At 36.9% G+C, this 16105-nt stretch overlaps 1 long non-coding RNA gene across 3 annotated transcripts; it reads right to left on the bottom strand.

Moving 5' to 3' along the window:
* Positions 1-8912: 8912 nt before the first annotated feature.
* On the bottom strand, positions 8913-15118 carry LOC127072594 (uncharacterized). 3 transcript variants are annotated; one of them, XR_007785537.1, is made up of 9 exons: positions 14797-15118; positions 13902-14046; positions 13007-13151; positions 12764-12927; positions 12541-12703; positions 10974-11136; positions 10080-10242; positions 9408-9571; positions 8913-9347 (listed from the first exon to the last, which is right to left on the bottom strand). It is a non-coding gene; the product is annotated as an uncharacterized LOC127072594 (long non-coding RNA). The 3 variants fall into 3 exon arrangements; XR_007785535.1 differs by lacking the exons at positions 10080-10242; positions 10974-11136; positions 12541-12703; positions 12764-12927 and adding exons at positions 10303-10690; positions 12112-12256; XR_007785536.1 differs by lacking the exons at positions 8913-9347; positions 9408-9571; positions 10080-10242; ... (1 more) ...; positions 12541-12703; positions 12764-12927 and adding exons at positions 9826-10019; positions 10303-10690; positions 12112-12256.
* Positions 15119-16105: the final 987 nt, after the last annotated feature.

Here is a 16105-nt window from a genome sequence, read left to right as displayed (position 1 = left end):
AAAAGGAAGCCGGAACGTGCGCGCATGTTAAAACGATAGAACTTGGAAGAAAAGAGAGAAAAGAATACCTGTAAGATGGAATGAAACACGTATGCATGTGAAAAAGATGGAATTGAAAGGAAGAGAAGAGAAAAGAAAAGAAAAGGAATGATGGATCCGATCAAAACCAGAGTACAAAAATCGAGCTGGATTTTTCGATATAGAAAAGAGACCCGCACAGAAGCCCACGCCCATGGGCCCATCCCATGGGACCCACCCGAGAGGAACTATAGTAATTAATCAAATTACTTCAATTATTATCGAGCTATGCGCTTCAATGAATAGAAATGACGGTACACCTATTGATGAATATACGAAAGATGTAAGAAACCATGTGAAATGTAATTTGGAATTACATAGAAAAGATTTTGGAAATTTCTTTGAAACATGCAGCCATTCGCTCGATAATACTTGTATCACAAAAGATTTCGACAAATCGCAAGCATTACCGACCCAGGTCCCACCACGTGGAGGTTGCTGCATCCGGAGACCCACGAGCTAACGGGGTCTCTACTCTAAAATCCACGAGCCGAGATGCCTTTCCGCTTCGGGAGCTTCGGGCTTCTCAGCAAACTGGAGATGTATAAAACCCCGCTTACAGATTGCTCCACTGTCCACACCGTCGGCTTCAGACATCTCGAGACACGACCGGTCGTGTCTATCTTTCGATTTCAAAAATCAAAACGAAGTCCTCGGTAGGACTATATCTCGCGTTCGCGAACACCCACGCGCGTGCCGGCCGTCACGCGCGTGAGTGTTTTCCCTATCATTCGCGTACGGAAGCAAGGAGACATACCCTGCCTGCATATAACAAAAATTATATGCAGAGAGGTTCCTTTAACTTCCGTGCATAATTCCCACGATGATAGGTCCCACAAGCGATCACCTAGCTTGTAACAGAAAAAGAGTAAAAGAAAAATATGTAATTATATGCAAAAATAATATGCAATATTAAATGCAAAAAGCCATTTATATATAAATATATATTTAAAATCAAAATACAATTAAAAAATAAATTAATGATCAAATAAAATAAAAAAGAACAAGTATACGATTAAAATTTCTCTGTAAAAATTAATTTCACGTTGATCGGTCCTTCGACGATCGATCCCTCGATGATCTAACCTGAAACAGAACAAAAGTAAAAGAATAAGAGAAAAGGAATAAGAAAAATGAGAAGAGGAAAAGAAAAGAACAAGAGAAACGAAGAAAAGATACACGAAATGTGAGCGTGAGAAAGATGGAGTTCGGAAGAATGGATAAGCAACTCAAAGATCGTTTCACTCGATGAAAATCAGAGTATCCAATAAATCAGAGTACTCAATAAATATTTGAGTTTGATTTTTCTCTACTGAAGGAAAGAAACCCGCCTAAGGCCCACACCCAAGGGCCCCTCCCAAGGGTCCCACCCGAAAATTGTCGTAAATAATATTTAATAAGACTAATTAATATAATAAATAAAAGGATATAATTAATATACTTCATAAAGATATATAATTAATAAAAGTCAATAAGAATAAATAGGACCGACAGCGAACATAAATGCGACAGAAAAGTTTTATGTACGTTGCTCTAATAAATCAATTTTTAATTTTGATATATTCAATTTATCTATCTGTCTAAATGTAACAATAAAAGTAAAATGCAATTAATTTAAAATCTAATTGAAATTAGACAGAAAAGCGATTTTAGAAAAAGATTGAAATATGCAGCCATTCGCCCGGTAGTACTTGCGCTATATAATTATATATATATAATTTAGTTATACATCTTAGATGTTATATATAATTTAATTATAGATTTTAGATGTAACTTAGATATAGAATTCGATATATTACAAGTACTACCGACCCAGGTCCCACCGCGTGGAGGTTGCTGCATGCGAAGACCCACGGGCTAACGGGGAATTTACTCTAAAATCCACGAACCGAGATGCCTTTCCGCTTCGGGAGCTTCGGGCTTCTCAGCAAACTGGAGATGTATAAAACCCCGCTTACAGATTGCTCCACTGTCCACACCGTCGGCTTCAGACATCTCGAGACACGACCGGTCGTGTCTATATTTCGATTTCAAAAACCAAACGAAGTCCTCGGTAGGACTAAATCTCGCGATCGCGAACACCCACGCGCGTGCCGGCCGTCACGCGCATGAGTGTTTTCCCTATCATTCGCGTACGAAAGCAAGGAGACATACCCTCACTGCGTATAATAAAAATTATATGCAGAGAGGTTCCTTTAACTTCCGTGTAAAAATCCCACGATGATCGGTCCCTCGATTACCTAACCTGAAACAGAAAAAGAATAAAAGAAGAGAAGATAGATATGTAAAAATTATATTCAAAATTATATGCAAATATACATAATGAAAAACAAATAATAATTAAAAAAATACAATAATTAAAATGAAATATATAATTAAAGAATAATGTTAATAATTAAAAAATAAATTAATAATTAAATAAAATAAATAAAACAAATATACAAATAAAACTTTTCTGTAAAAATTTAATTTCACGATGATCGATCCCTCAATGATCGGTGTCTCGATGATCTAACCTGAAACAGAAAAGAAATTAAAGATGAAGAGAAAAGGGAAAGGAGAAAAAGAAAAGAGTAGAAGAAAAGAAGAGAGGAAACGAAGAAAAGAAACACTGAAAATGTACATGAGAAAGATAGAACTCAGAAAAATGGATAAATATCTCGAAAATCATTTCACTAGACAAAAATCAGAATACGATATCTGAGTTTAATTTTTCCTTAGTGAGAAAATGAAACCCGCCTAAGGCCCACACCCGAGGGCCCCTCCCAAGGGTCCCACCCGAGAGAGACTAAAATAATTAATCTGGATTAATTGTTTCAATTATTATGTAGATATTGAATAAATAGAACTGCACGTAATAAATAAAAATGTAGAGTAATTCAACAAAAAGATTTCACAGAAAACGGTCACTTGATGATTTGTTCCTCGATGATTCATCTCTCCATCACCTAACTTGAAACAGAAAAAGAATAAAAGAAGGCGAATTTTAGAGAATTATTATTGATAATAATTAATAAACGTGAATAAGAATAAATAGGAACGATAGCTATACTAAAGTTTTCCGTGCGTTTCTCTATAAAATTATTTCAGAATATTGTTACATTTAATTTATCTGTCTCTCGAAATATGGTTAACACTGGAAAATATAATTAATTTAATGTCTAGTTGGAATTAAAAGGAAAAGATTTTCGAAAAACATTGAAATATGCAGCTATTCGCCCGGTAGTACTTTTGTTTTAACTAAATTATATGTATAATTTAGTTATAGATTTTTGATATAATTTAGAAATAGATTTTAATATATCGCAAGTACTACCGACCCAGGTCCCACCGCTTGGAGGTTGCTGCATCTGGGGACCCACGGGCTAACGGGGACTCTACTCTAAAATTCGCGTTCGAGATATCTTTCCGCTTCGGGAGTTTCAGGCTTATCAGAAAATTGGAGATGAACGAGACCCTGCTAACGAAAAACTCCACCGTCTACACCGTCAGCTTCAGACATCTCGAGACACGACCGGTCGTGTCTATATTTCGATTTCTAAAATCAAAACGTAGTCCTCGGCAGGACTTAATCTCGCGAACCGTGAACACTCTCGCGCGTGATGACCGGCACGCGCGTGAGTGTTTTTCCTATCATTCGCGTACGGAAGCAAGGAGACATACCCTCTTTGAATATAATATGAATTATATGCAGTGAGGTTCCATTAACTTCCGTGTAAAAATCACACGATGATCGTTCCCTCGATGATTTAGAATCAAATAAAGAGACAGAGTAAAAGAATAAAAGAAGATAGGAAGAAGAAAAAGACACGAAGAGAAGAGGAGAGCAACAGAAGAAGATAGAAAGGAGGAAAGAAACCGGGAATATGCGTGCGAGTGCACGAGAGAAAGATAGAATTTAGAAGGACGGGTGAATATCTTGAAGATCCCTTCACCCGAGAAAAATCAAAGTATTAAAATGAGAGAAAGTAGATTAATTAATTTCGAATAATTAAATTATTATATATTAATGCGTTTCAATAAATAGAAATATATGTAATTAATAAAAATGCATATAATAAATAGAAATGTGTAGAATAAATAGAAATGTATAAAATAAATAAAAATATATAATTATTCAAGAAATAAATTTCACGATGACCGTTCCCTCGATGATCCGTTTCTCCATGATTGGTACCTCTATGGTCTAACCTGAAACAGAAAAATATTAAAAGAAGAATAAAAGAAGAAAAAGAAAAGAAAGAAAAGGAGAAGAAAATAAAAAGAGAAAGGAGCTTTGCAAGATACTGAGACAGTAGCCCGCTCAAAGGCCCACACCCGAGGGCCCCTCCCAAGGGTCCCACCCGAGAGAAACTAGAATAATTAAACTGGAACAATTAATTTAGAATAATTGTTAAACTTATCATATATAGTCCTTCGCTTTTCAGTTATTCGCATTATATGCAGTTATTTCATCATATATGTATATATATTATTTACAAAAATAGAACTTTGAATGCAATTCAATTTAATTTTATAAGAGAAAATCAAAATGAAAAATTCTTGATTCTAATTTAATTAAATATTTTCTTGCCGTGATGCGCGAAAGAAAGAACTTGGTACATATGCACTTTTATTCAGTGCACTTTAGAAAGAAAACTTCAGAAAAAAAAATGTAAAGAAAAGAGAAATTTACAACTTGACTTTAATAATAAAAACGAATAAAACATATAATAATTCCATTCGCGTACGTCTATCATGGGATTGGAGACGGAGTGTTACATCATCCGAGATTCTGAAATTAACATTATTATTACATAAGAGCATTTTGAGTGACCACATAGTAAAGTTAAAATATGACTAAAAGCCATTTTTGGAGGGTTCTGTCGAACCTTCGAAAATAACTCTATAATCTAATAAAGTACCTCTTGAGTCACAATTTGTGGGGGCCTCTTCTATTCTTCATATTCAAACTACTATATGGAACATTCGATAACTATTATTAACTACCCTTATTCTAAAATGTAAAAGAATACTAATAAATCTAACGAAACTCGAAAGTCATCCTGAAACGAAAAATCGAAAGAAATTTACTAGTGGTCACTCAATGCTCTTTTACTAATTAATTACAACCGATCACCCGTGCCGATTCGGACCTTTCGTCCTCGACATGATTGAGTGATCAGAGGGACCTAAAAATTAACTCACTACTTAAGAAGTTCTGCGGTGGCTCCAAAACACTGGACCGCGATTTAGGTCGAAATTGAGGGTGGATGATTTGTAGTTGGTTGAAAATGAGGTAGGTCGACATCGAAGTTGGTTGAGATCCTCTTCGGTGATGCACTGACTCTAATTCGCGGTAGTTATTTATTAACGAACGGTCACTGATTCTATTTCGCGAAACTCTACTATCTTTTATAAGTACAGTCTGTGCGACTGTTAAAAAATCAAAAAACTATGCGGACAAACACTGACTCTAAGGACTGCATTGCACGCAGTCTATCCAAAAACACTTAAAGTTTAAATCGCGAAACGCGAACGAACAAACACTGCATCTACTTCGCGATAAATTTATTTTAGCGATACTAACACTCGATTACAACATTGCAACGCGCCCGATTGCAATGAGGTTCTGAAACATAAAAATAGAAACAAAATAATCAGTATCACTGTTATAATAAAAGATTGTGTAAATGATTCAACAAATATGTTATAGAGAAATATACTTACTTTAAGTCTTCGTTAATACTCGCTCGAATGTCATCCTGTGAAAATTTCTAAGTCCACTCTTGGAGATAGATTGTCAAAGACCTGCGAAAGTGCAGAATCTAAGTCTAAAATAAAGGAAATAGTATAGAATTATGAAAATATAAGTGATAGAAAATATATTTTCGTCGCCTCTTCGTTAATATTCGCTTTAATAGCACCCTGCAAAAATTTCTAAGTCCATTCCTCGAAATGACGATCTAATCTGAAACAGAAAAAGAATATGAGAGGAAATGAAAAGGAAATAGATAAATATAGAAGAGGAGAGGAAGAAAGGAAGAGAAAAGGAACTCTGAAAGATACTGAGACAGTAACCCGCACAAAGGCCCACACCCTTGGGCCCCACCCAAGGGTCCCACCCGAGACTTTCGATAAAATAAGAGATTTTGGAGACAAGTTTTAATATACAGCCATTCGCCCGTTAATACTTGTGATATAATCTAAATTTGATTTTCATATATATTTCAAGTTCTTCTAACCCAAGTCATGCCGCGAGAACGTTGCTGCATCTGGGAACCCATGAGCTAACGGTGACTCTACTCTAAAATTCGCGAAATTGGCACGATCAAATAATCGCCTTTCAATAAAACGAAGTCCCCGGTAGGACTTTTAATCACTCACGCGAGTGTTCGAATGACGGTGATTCTACTCTAAAATACGCATTACCGGCGTAATCTAATTTATATTTCAAGCAAATAAAATTTGATTTTATGGAAATAAAATTATGAGTTTAATTGAACTTTAGAAAAAATTAAAAGTGAAAAATTCATGACTCGACTTTAATGATGATTTTATTAAAATAAAATTATGATTTTAATTAAAATTTCAAAAAGAAAAACGCGATCACTCGACTTTAATAATAAAAATGCATGATATATACAAAAATTCTATTCGCGTGCGCGAGGCAATGTAAAATGGGAAATAGAATATTACGTCGTCTTAGTTTCGCAAATCTACATTACTTCTATATAAGAGCATTTTGAGTGACAACATGGTAAAATTAAAATATGACTAAGAGCCATTTTCGAAAAGTTCTGTAGAACCTTCGAAAATAACTCAATAGTCTAATAGTTGCCCTCTTGAGCCACAATTTGTGGGGGCCTCTTCGGCATATAGCCTCTTCATTGCTTCGTGCCCTAATCACAACTATAGAACATATTCGATAACTATCGTCAATATCAAAGAACTAACACCGACCCTTATTCTAAGATGTGGAAGAAAACTAATAAATCTAACGTAACTCTGAACCAAACCTGAAACGAAAAATCGAGAAAGCATCGGAAGAGAAACGAGAATTAATATATTAATTGCTGAAAATCCTAAGCTAAAAATTGATTAACTTATTCTATGTTCTACGCGTTGTGATTCTACAAGTCTCTTTGTTCTTTCAAAAGTAATGACTCTACTTTATTCATTCAAAAGCAATGACTCTATTGAGACTTATCTTTTATTAATAAAATTGATTAACCTTTATATAAAAATATAATGAAAAATCATTGGACGCTCCTTCTTACAAGCATTTATTCTAATTATTAGAAATTAAATTATATAATTTCGCTTGTAATCCAGAGACAATCCATCGCGAATGTCTTCTTGCTTACATATTATTAAAATTCGCAAATATCGCGATTCTTTACTATTTTCGCGAGAGAAAATTATTTAAAAATGCATTTAAGTACTCAAAATTTCAAATAATTATAATTGACGCGTTTGAACAAGAAGACTCTATCCTGATCTAATTAAAAAATCCAAAAATAACGAACCATTCACGAGTAAATTTCCGAAGAAATTTACTCGTGGTCACTCAATGCTCTTCTACTAATTAATTACAACCAATCACCTGTGCCGATTCGGACCTTTCGTCCTCGACAGGATTGGGCGATCGGAGGGACTTAAAAATTAACTTACTACTTAAGAAGTTCTGCGATGGCTCCAAAACACTGGTCCGCGATTTAGGTCGAAATTGAGGGTGGACGATTTGTAGTTGGTTGAAAATGAGGTAGGTCGACATCGAAGTTGGTTGAGATCCTCTTCGGTGATGCACTGACTCTAATTCGCGGTAGTTATTTATTAACGAACGGTCACTGATTCTATTTCGCGAAACTCTACTATCTTTTATAAGTACAGTCTGTGCGACTGTTAAAAAATCAAAAAACTACGCGGACAAACACTGACTCTAAGGACTGCATTGCACGCAGTCTATCCAAAAACACTTATGGTTTAAATCGCGAAACGCGAACGAACAAACACTGCTTCTACTTCGCGATAAATTTATTTTAGCAATACTAAAATTCGGTGACATCATTGCAACGAGTTCTGAAACAAAAATACAAACGAAATATAATATGTTCTAATGAAAACTATATAAATCATTCAAGAAATATGAGATAGAGAAATATATTTACCTTAATTCTTCGTCGAAACTTGTATGAATGGCATTTTGCGAAAATTTCGAAGTCCACTCGTGGAGAAAGAATGTCAAAGACCCTCGAAGGTGCGACAATTTCTAAGTCCAGTCGTGGAGATAGACTGTCAAAGATCCTCAAAGGTGTGAAAATTTCTAAGTCCACTCGTGGAGATAGAATGTCAAAGACCCTCGAAGGTGTGAAAATTTCTAAGTCCACTCGTGGAGATAGACTGTCAAAGACCCTGAGAGGTCCCAAAATTTCTAAGTCCACTCTTGGTGATAAATCGTCAAAGTCCCTCGAGAAAACAGAATCTGAGTCTGAAACAAAAGAAATAGTACAGAATTATGAAAATATGAATAGTAGAAAATATACTTGCGTCGACTCTTCGTTAATACTCCCTCGCATGGCTTCCTGAGAAAATTTCTAAGTCCTCTCGTAGAGATAGATTGTCAGAGACCCTCGAAGGTGTGAAAATTTCCAAGTCCACTCGTGGAGATAAACTGTCAAAGACCCTCGAAGGTGCGAAAATTTCTAAGTCCACTCGTGGAGATAGAATGTCAAAGACCCTCGAAGGTGCGAAAATTTCTAAGTCCAGTCGTGGAGATAGAATGTCAAAGACCCTCGAAGGTGCGAAAATTTCTAAGTCCACTCGTGGAGATAGAATGTCAAAGACCCTCGAAGGTGTGAAAATTTCTAAGTCCACTCGTGGAGATAGACTGTCAAAGACCCTGAGAGGTCCCAAAATTTCTAAGTCCACTCTTGGTGATAAATCGCCAAAGTCCCTCGAGAGAGCAGAATCTGAGTCTGAAACAAAAGAAATAGTATAGAATTATGAAAATATGAATAGTAGAAAATATACTTGCGTCGACTCTTCGTTAATACTCCCTCGCATGGCTTCCTGAGAAAATTTCTAAGTCCTCTCGTAGAGATAGTCAAAAACCATACGAAGGTGTGAAAATTTCTAAGTCCATTCGTGGAGATAGATCGTCAAAGTCCCGCGAATGTGCACCCGTCGAAATACAAAGCAATACTGAACTAGTAACTGTCAAAGGCGGTCAAAGATCCGATTTTGTTGTTGTCACGGGTGCGAGAGTACCCTCACTACACCATTTAATTCTAAAACAAAACAAATCGCGTAGAATATTGAAAGAATGAGTGATAGAATACCGTACTTACATTAAGTCTTCTCTATTACTTGCGGAAAACGCGTACTGCGAGAACTGCGATGTGTACTTGTCGAAATTCAAAGCAAGACTGAACCAGTAACTGTCAAAGTCGGTCGAAGGTCCGATTTTGTTGTCGTCACGGGTGGGAGAGTATCCCCACTGCACCATTTAATTCTAAAACAAAACACATCGCGTAGAATATTGAAAGAATGAGTGATAGAATACCGTACTTACATTAAGTCTTCTCTATTACTTGCGGAGAACGCGTACTGCGTGAACTGCGACGTGTACTCGTCGAAATTCGTATCAAGACTGAACCAGTAACTGTCAAAGTCGGTCGAAGGTCCGATTTTGTTGTCGTCACGGGTGGGAGAGTACTCCCACTTCTCCATGTACTTCTAAAACAAATTAATTCGCATAGAATATTGAAAGAATGAGTGATATAATTATGTTCTTACGTAAACTCTTCTTCATTACATGCGTTGAATGCGTACTGCGAGAATTAAGATGTGCACTCGTCGAAATTCAATGCAAGACTGAACCAGTAACTGTCAAAGTCGGTCGAAGGTCCGATTTTGTTGTCGTCACGGGTGGGAGAGTATCCCCACTGCACCATTTAATTCTAAAACGAAACAAATCGCGTAGAATATTGAAAGAATGAGTGATAGAATACCGTACTTACATTAAGTCTTCTCTATTACTTGCGGAGAACGCGTACTGCGAGGACTGCGATGTGTACTCGTCGAAATTCAAACCTAGACTGAACCAGTAACTGTCAAAGTCGTCAAAGATCCGATTTTGTTGTCGTCACGGGTGGGAGACTATCCCCACTACACCATTTAATTCTAAAATCAAACAAATCGCATAGAATATTGAAAGAATGAGTGATAGAATACCGTACTTACATTAAGTCTTCTCTATTACTTGCGGAGAACGCGTACTGCGAGGACTGCGATGTGTACTCGTCGAAATTCAAACCTAGACTGAACCAGTAACTGTCAAAGTCGGTCGAAGGTCCGATTTTGTTGTCGTCATGGGTGGGAGAGTACTCCCACTTCTCCATGTACTTCTAAAACAAATTAATTCGCATAGAATATTGAAAGAATGAGTGATATAATTATGTTCTTACGTAAACTCTTCTTTATTACTTGCGTAAAATGCGTACTGCGTGAATTACGATGTGCACTGGTCGAAATTCAAAGCAAGACTGAACCAGTAACTGTCAAAGTCGGTCGAAGGTCCGATTTTGTTGTCGTCACGGGTGGGAGAGTACTCCCACTTCTCCATGTACTTCTAAAACAAATTAATTCGCATAGAATATTGAAAGAATGAGTGATATAATTATGTTCTTACGTAAACTCTTCTTCATTACATGCGTTGAATGCGTACTGCGAGAATTAAGATGTGCACTCGTCGAAATTCAATGCAAGACTGAACCAGTAACTGTCAAAGTCGGTCGAAGGTCCGATTTTGTTGTCGTCACGGGTGGGAGAGTATCCCAATGCACCATTTAATTCTAAAACGAAACAAATCGCGTAGAATATTGAAAGAATGAGTGATAGAATACCGTACTTACATTAAGTCTTCTCTATTACTTGCGGAGAACGCGTACTGCGAGGACTGCGATGTGTACTCGTCGAAATTCAAACCTAGACTGAACCAGTAACTGTCAAAGTCGTCAAAGATCCGATTTTGTTGTCGTCACGGGTGGGAGACTATCCCCACTACACCATTTAATTCTAAAATCAAACAAATCGCATAGAATATTGAAAGAATGAGTGATAGAATACCGTACTTACATTAAGTCTTCTCTATTACTTGCGGAGAACGCGTACTGCGAGGACTGCGATGTGTACTCGTCGAAATTCAAACCTAGACTGAACCAGTAACTGTCAAAGTCGGTCGAAGGTCCGATTTTGTTGTCGTCATGGGTGGGAGAGTACTCCCACTTCTCCATGTACTTCTAAAACAAATTAATTCGCATAGAATATTGAAAGAATGAGTGATATAATTATGTTCTTACGTAAACTCTTCTCTATTACTTGCGTAAAATGCGTATTGCGTGAATTACGATGTGCACTGGTCGAAATTCAAAGCAAGACTGAACCAGTAACTGTCAAAGTCGGTCGAAGGTCCGATTTTGTTGTCGTCACGGGTGGGAGAGTACTCCCACTTCTCCATGTACTTCTAAAACAAATTAATTCGCATAGAATATTGAAAGAATGAGTGATATAATTATGTTCTTACGTAAACTCTTCTTTATTACTTGCGTAAAATGCGTACTGCGTGAATTACGATGTGCACCGGTCGAAATTCAAAGCAAGACTGAACCAGTAACTGTCCAGGTCGGTCGAAGGTCCGATTTTGTTGTCGTCACGGGTGGGAGAGTACTCCCACTTCTCCATGTACTTCTAAAACAAATTAATTCGCATAGAATATTGAAAGAATGAGTGATATAATTATGTTCTTACGTAAACTCTTCTTCATTACATGCGTTGAATGCGTACTGCGAGAATTAAGATGTGCACTCGTCGAAATTCAATGCAAGACTGAACCAGTAACTGTCAAAGTCGGTCGAAGGTCCGATTTTGTTGTCGTCATGAGTGGGAGAGTACTCCCACTTCTCCATGTACTTCTAAAACAAATTAATTCGCATAGAATATTGAAAGAATGAGTGATATAATTATGTTCTTACGTAAACTCTTCTTTATTACTTGCGTAAAATGCGTACTGCGTGAATTACGATGTGCACTGGTCGAAATTCAAAGCAAGACTGAACCAGTAACTGTCAAAGTCGGTCGAAGGTCCGATTTTGTTGTCGTCACGGGTGGGAGAGTACTCCCACTTCTCCATGTACTTCTAAAACAAATTAATTCGCATAGAATATTGAAAGAATGAGTGATATAATTATGTTCTTACGTAAACTCTTCTTTATTACTTGCGTAAAATGCGTACTGCGTGAATTACGATGTGCACCGGTCGAAATTCAAAGCAAGACTGAACCAGTAACTGTCCAGGTCGGTCGAAGCTGCGATTTTGTTGTCGTCACGGGTGGGAGAATATCCCCACTGCACCATTTAATTCTAAAACGAAACAAATCGCGTAGAATATTGAAAGAATGAGTGATAGAATACCGTACTTACATTAAGTCTTCTCTATTACTTGCGGAGAACGCGTACTGCGAGGACTGCGATGTGTACTCTTCGAAATTCAAAGCAAGACTGAACCAGTAACTGTCAAAGTCGTCAAAGATCCGATTTTGTTGTCGTCACGGGTGGGAGACTATCCCCACTACACCATTTAATTCTAAAATCAAACAAATCGCATAGAATATTGAAAGAATGAGTGATAGAATACCGTACTTACATTAAGTCTTCTCTATTACTTGCGGAGAACGCGTACTGCGAGGACTGCGATGTGTACTCGTCGAAATTCAAACCTAGACTGAACCAGTAACTGTCAAAGTCGGTCGAAGGTCCGATTTTGTTGTCGTCATGGGTGGGAGAGTACTCCCACTTCTCCATGTACTTCTAAAACAAATTAATTCGCATAGAATATTGAAAGAATGAGTGATATAATTATGTTCTTACGTAAACTCTTCTTTATTACTTGCGTAAAATGCGTACTGCGTGAATTACGATGTGCACTGGTCGAAATTCAAAGCAAGACTGAACCAGTAACTGTCAAAGTCGGTCGAAGGTCCGATTTTGTTGTCGTCACGGGTGGGAGAGTACTCCCACTTCTCCATGTACTTCTAAAACAAATTAATTCGCATAGAATATTGAAAGAATGAGTGATATAATTATGTTCTTACGTAAACTCTTCTTTATTACTTGCGTAAAATGCGTACTGCGTGAATTACGATGTGCACCGGTCGAAATTCAAAGCAAGACTGAACCAGTAACTGTCCAGGTCGGTCGAAGCTGCGATTTTGTTGTCGTCACGGGTGGGAGAATATCCCCACTGCACCATTTAATTCTAAAACGAAACAAATCGCGTAGAATATTGAAAGAATGAGTGATAGAATACCGTACTTACATTAAGTCTTCTCTATTACTTGCGGAGAACGCGTACTGCGAGGACTGCGATGTGTACTCTTCGAAATTCAAAGCAAGACTGAACCAGTAACTGTCAAAGTCGTCAAAGATCCGATTTTGTTGTCGTCACGGGTGGGAGACTATCCCCACTACACCATTTAATTCTAAAATCAAACAAATCGCATAGAATATTGAAAGAATGAGTGATAGAATACCGTACTTACATTAAGTCTTCTCTATTACTTGCGGAGAACGCGTACTGCGAGGACTGCGATGTGTACTCGTCGAAATTCAAACCTAGACTGAACCAGTAACTGTCAAAGTCGGTCGAAGGTCCGATTTTGTTGTCGTCATGGGTGGGAGAGTACTCCCACTTCTCCATGTACTTCTAAAACAAATTAATTCGCATAGAATATTGAAAGAATGAGTGATATAATTATGTTCTTACGTAAACTCTTCTTTATTACTTGCGTAAAATGCGTACTGCGTGAATTACGATGTGCACTGGTCGAAATTCAAAGCAAGACTGAACCAGTAACTGTCAAAGTCGGTCGAAGGTCCGATTTTGTTGTCGTCACGGGTGGGAGAGTACTCCCACTTCTCCATGTACTTCTAAAACAAATTAATTCGCATAGAATATTGAAAGAATGAGTGATATAATTATGTTCTTACGTAAACTCTTCTTTATTACTTGCGTAAAATGCGTACTGCGTGAATTACGATGTGCACCGGTCGAAATTCAAAGCAAGACTGAACCAGTAACTGTCCAGGTCGGTCGAAGCTGCGATTTTGTTGTCGTCACGGGTGGGAGAATATCCCCACTGCACCATTTAATTCTAAAACGAAACAAATCGCGTAGAATATTGAAAGAATGAGTGATAGAATACCGTACTTACATTAAGTCTTCTCTATTACTTGCGGAGAACGCGTACTGCGAGGACTGCGATGTGTACTCTTCGAAATTCAAAGCAAGACTGAACCAGTAACTGTCAAAGTCGTCAAAGATCCGATTTTGTTGTCGTCACGGGTGGGAGACTATCCCCACTACACCATTTAATTCTAAAATCAAACAAATCGCATAGAATATTGAAAGAATGAGTGATAGAATACCGTACTTACATTAAGTCTTCTCTATTACTTGCGGAGAACGCGTACTGCGAGGACTGCGATGTGTACTCGTCGAAATTCAAACCTAGACTGAACCAGTAACTGTCAAAGTCGGTCGAAGGTCCGATTTTGTTGTCGTCATGGGTGGGAGAGTACTCCCACTTCTCCATGTACTTCTAAAACAAATTAATTCGCATAGAATATTGAAAGAATGAGTGATATAATTATGTTCTTACGTAAACTCTTCTTTATTACTTGCGTAAAATGCGTACTGCGTGAATTACGATGTGCACTGGTCGAAATTCAAAGCAAGACTGAACCAGTAACTGTCAAAGTCGGTCGAAGGTCCGATTTTGTTGTCGTCACGGGTGGGAGAGTACTCCCACTTCTCCATGTACTTCTAAAACAAATTAATTCGCATAGAATATTGAAAGAATGAGTGATATAATTATGTTCTTACGTAAACTCTTCTTTATTACTTGCGTAAAATGCGTACTGCGTGAATTACGATGTGCACTGGTCGAAATTCAAAGCAAGACTGAACCAGTAACTGTCAAAGTCGGACGAAGGTCCGATTTTGTTGTTGTCACGGGTGGGAGAGTATCCCCACTACACCATTGAATTCTAAAACAAAACAAATCGCAAATAATAATGAATGAATGAGTGATAGAATACCGTACTTACATTAACTGTTCTCTGTTACTTGTGGTGGACACGTACTGCGAGAACTGCGACGTGTACTCGTCCAAATTCGAAGCAAGACTGAACTATTAATTGTCAAAGTCGGTCAAAAATCCGATATTGTTGTCATTACATGTCACTCAGAATCGCCAATTCCAAATTTAAGTATAAAATGATATAAATTTTATAAAATAGTAAGGAAATACGTGATATGTAAATATACTTACTTTAACTCTTCGTTGATTCTTGTAGAAAAACATCCTGAAGAAACTTCGTTGTTGATTCGTCGGAGTACAATGACAGAGTGATCTAATAACTGTTAACGTCAATGAAAAGTTCGATTTTGTTGACGTCATACGTGTTCAAAATTTGGAAGTATTGGTATTTTTAGTTAAAAATATTTTCTGTTCGTCGGTTATCATGTAATAATGTTTAAACGAACCTACAATTATACAAATATAAATTTTATGCACTTTGTGTACATTATATATTGTTTAAACAATTATAAAATTACCGAAAATATTAATTTTATAGTTTTCACGTTTAGAATGAAAGATATACGATGTTTACTCGTCGAAATGCAAACGGAAACTAACTCGATTATAGTCAAAGTCATTAAAATGTTCGTTTGTGTTGATTATCAACTTTTAACTCTATTTAAATATTAATTTAATTCTATTTTATACTTAACGCGTGTTTCAAGTTGTAGAATGTTTAAACAAATGTGCTATTGTTTAAATATTAAGTAATTTTATTTTGCGCATGTTAGAATTATTTATATAATTATAAAATAATCGAAAGTATGATGTATTTAAGCTTATTTATTTGGAAAGAGAATTCTTCGATGTTAACTCGTTGGAATGCAAGAGATAACTAACTGGAT

This window comes from Vespula vulgaris, chromosome 2, assembly GCF_905475345.1.
Source record: "Vespula vulgaris chromosome 2, iyVesVulg1.1, whole genome shotgun sequence".
Taxonomy (NCBI): domain Eukaryota; kingdom Metazoa; phylum Arthropoda; class Insecta; order Hymenoptera; family Vespidae; genus Vespula; species Vespula vulgaris.
The sequence above is the reverse complement of the archived record's forward strand: the minus strand, read 5'-3'. Positions and strand labels throughout refer to the sequence as shown.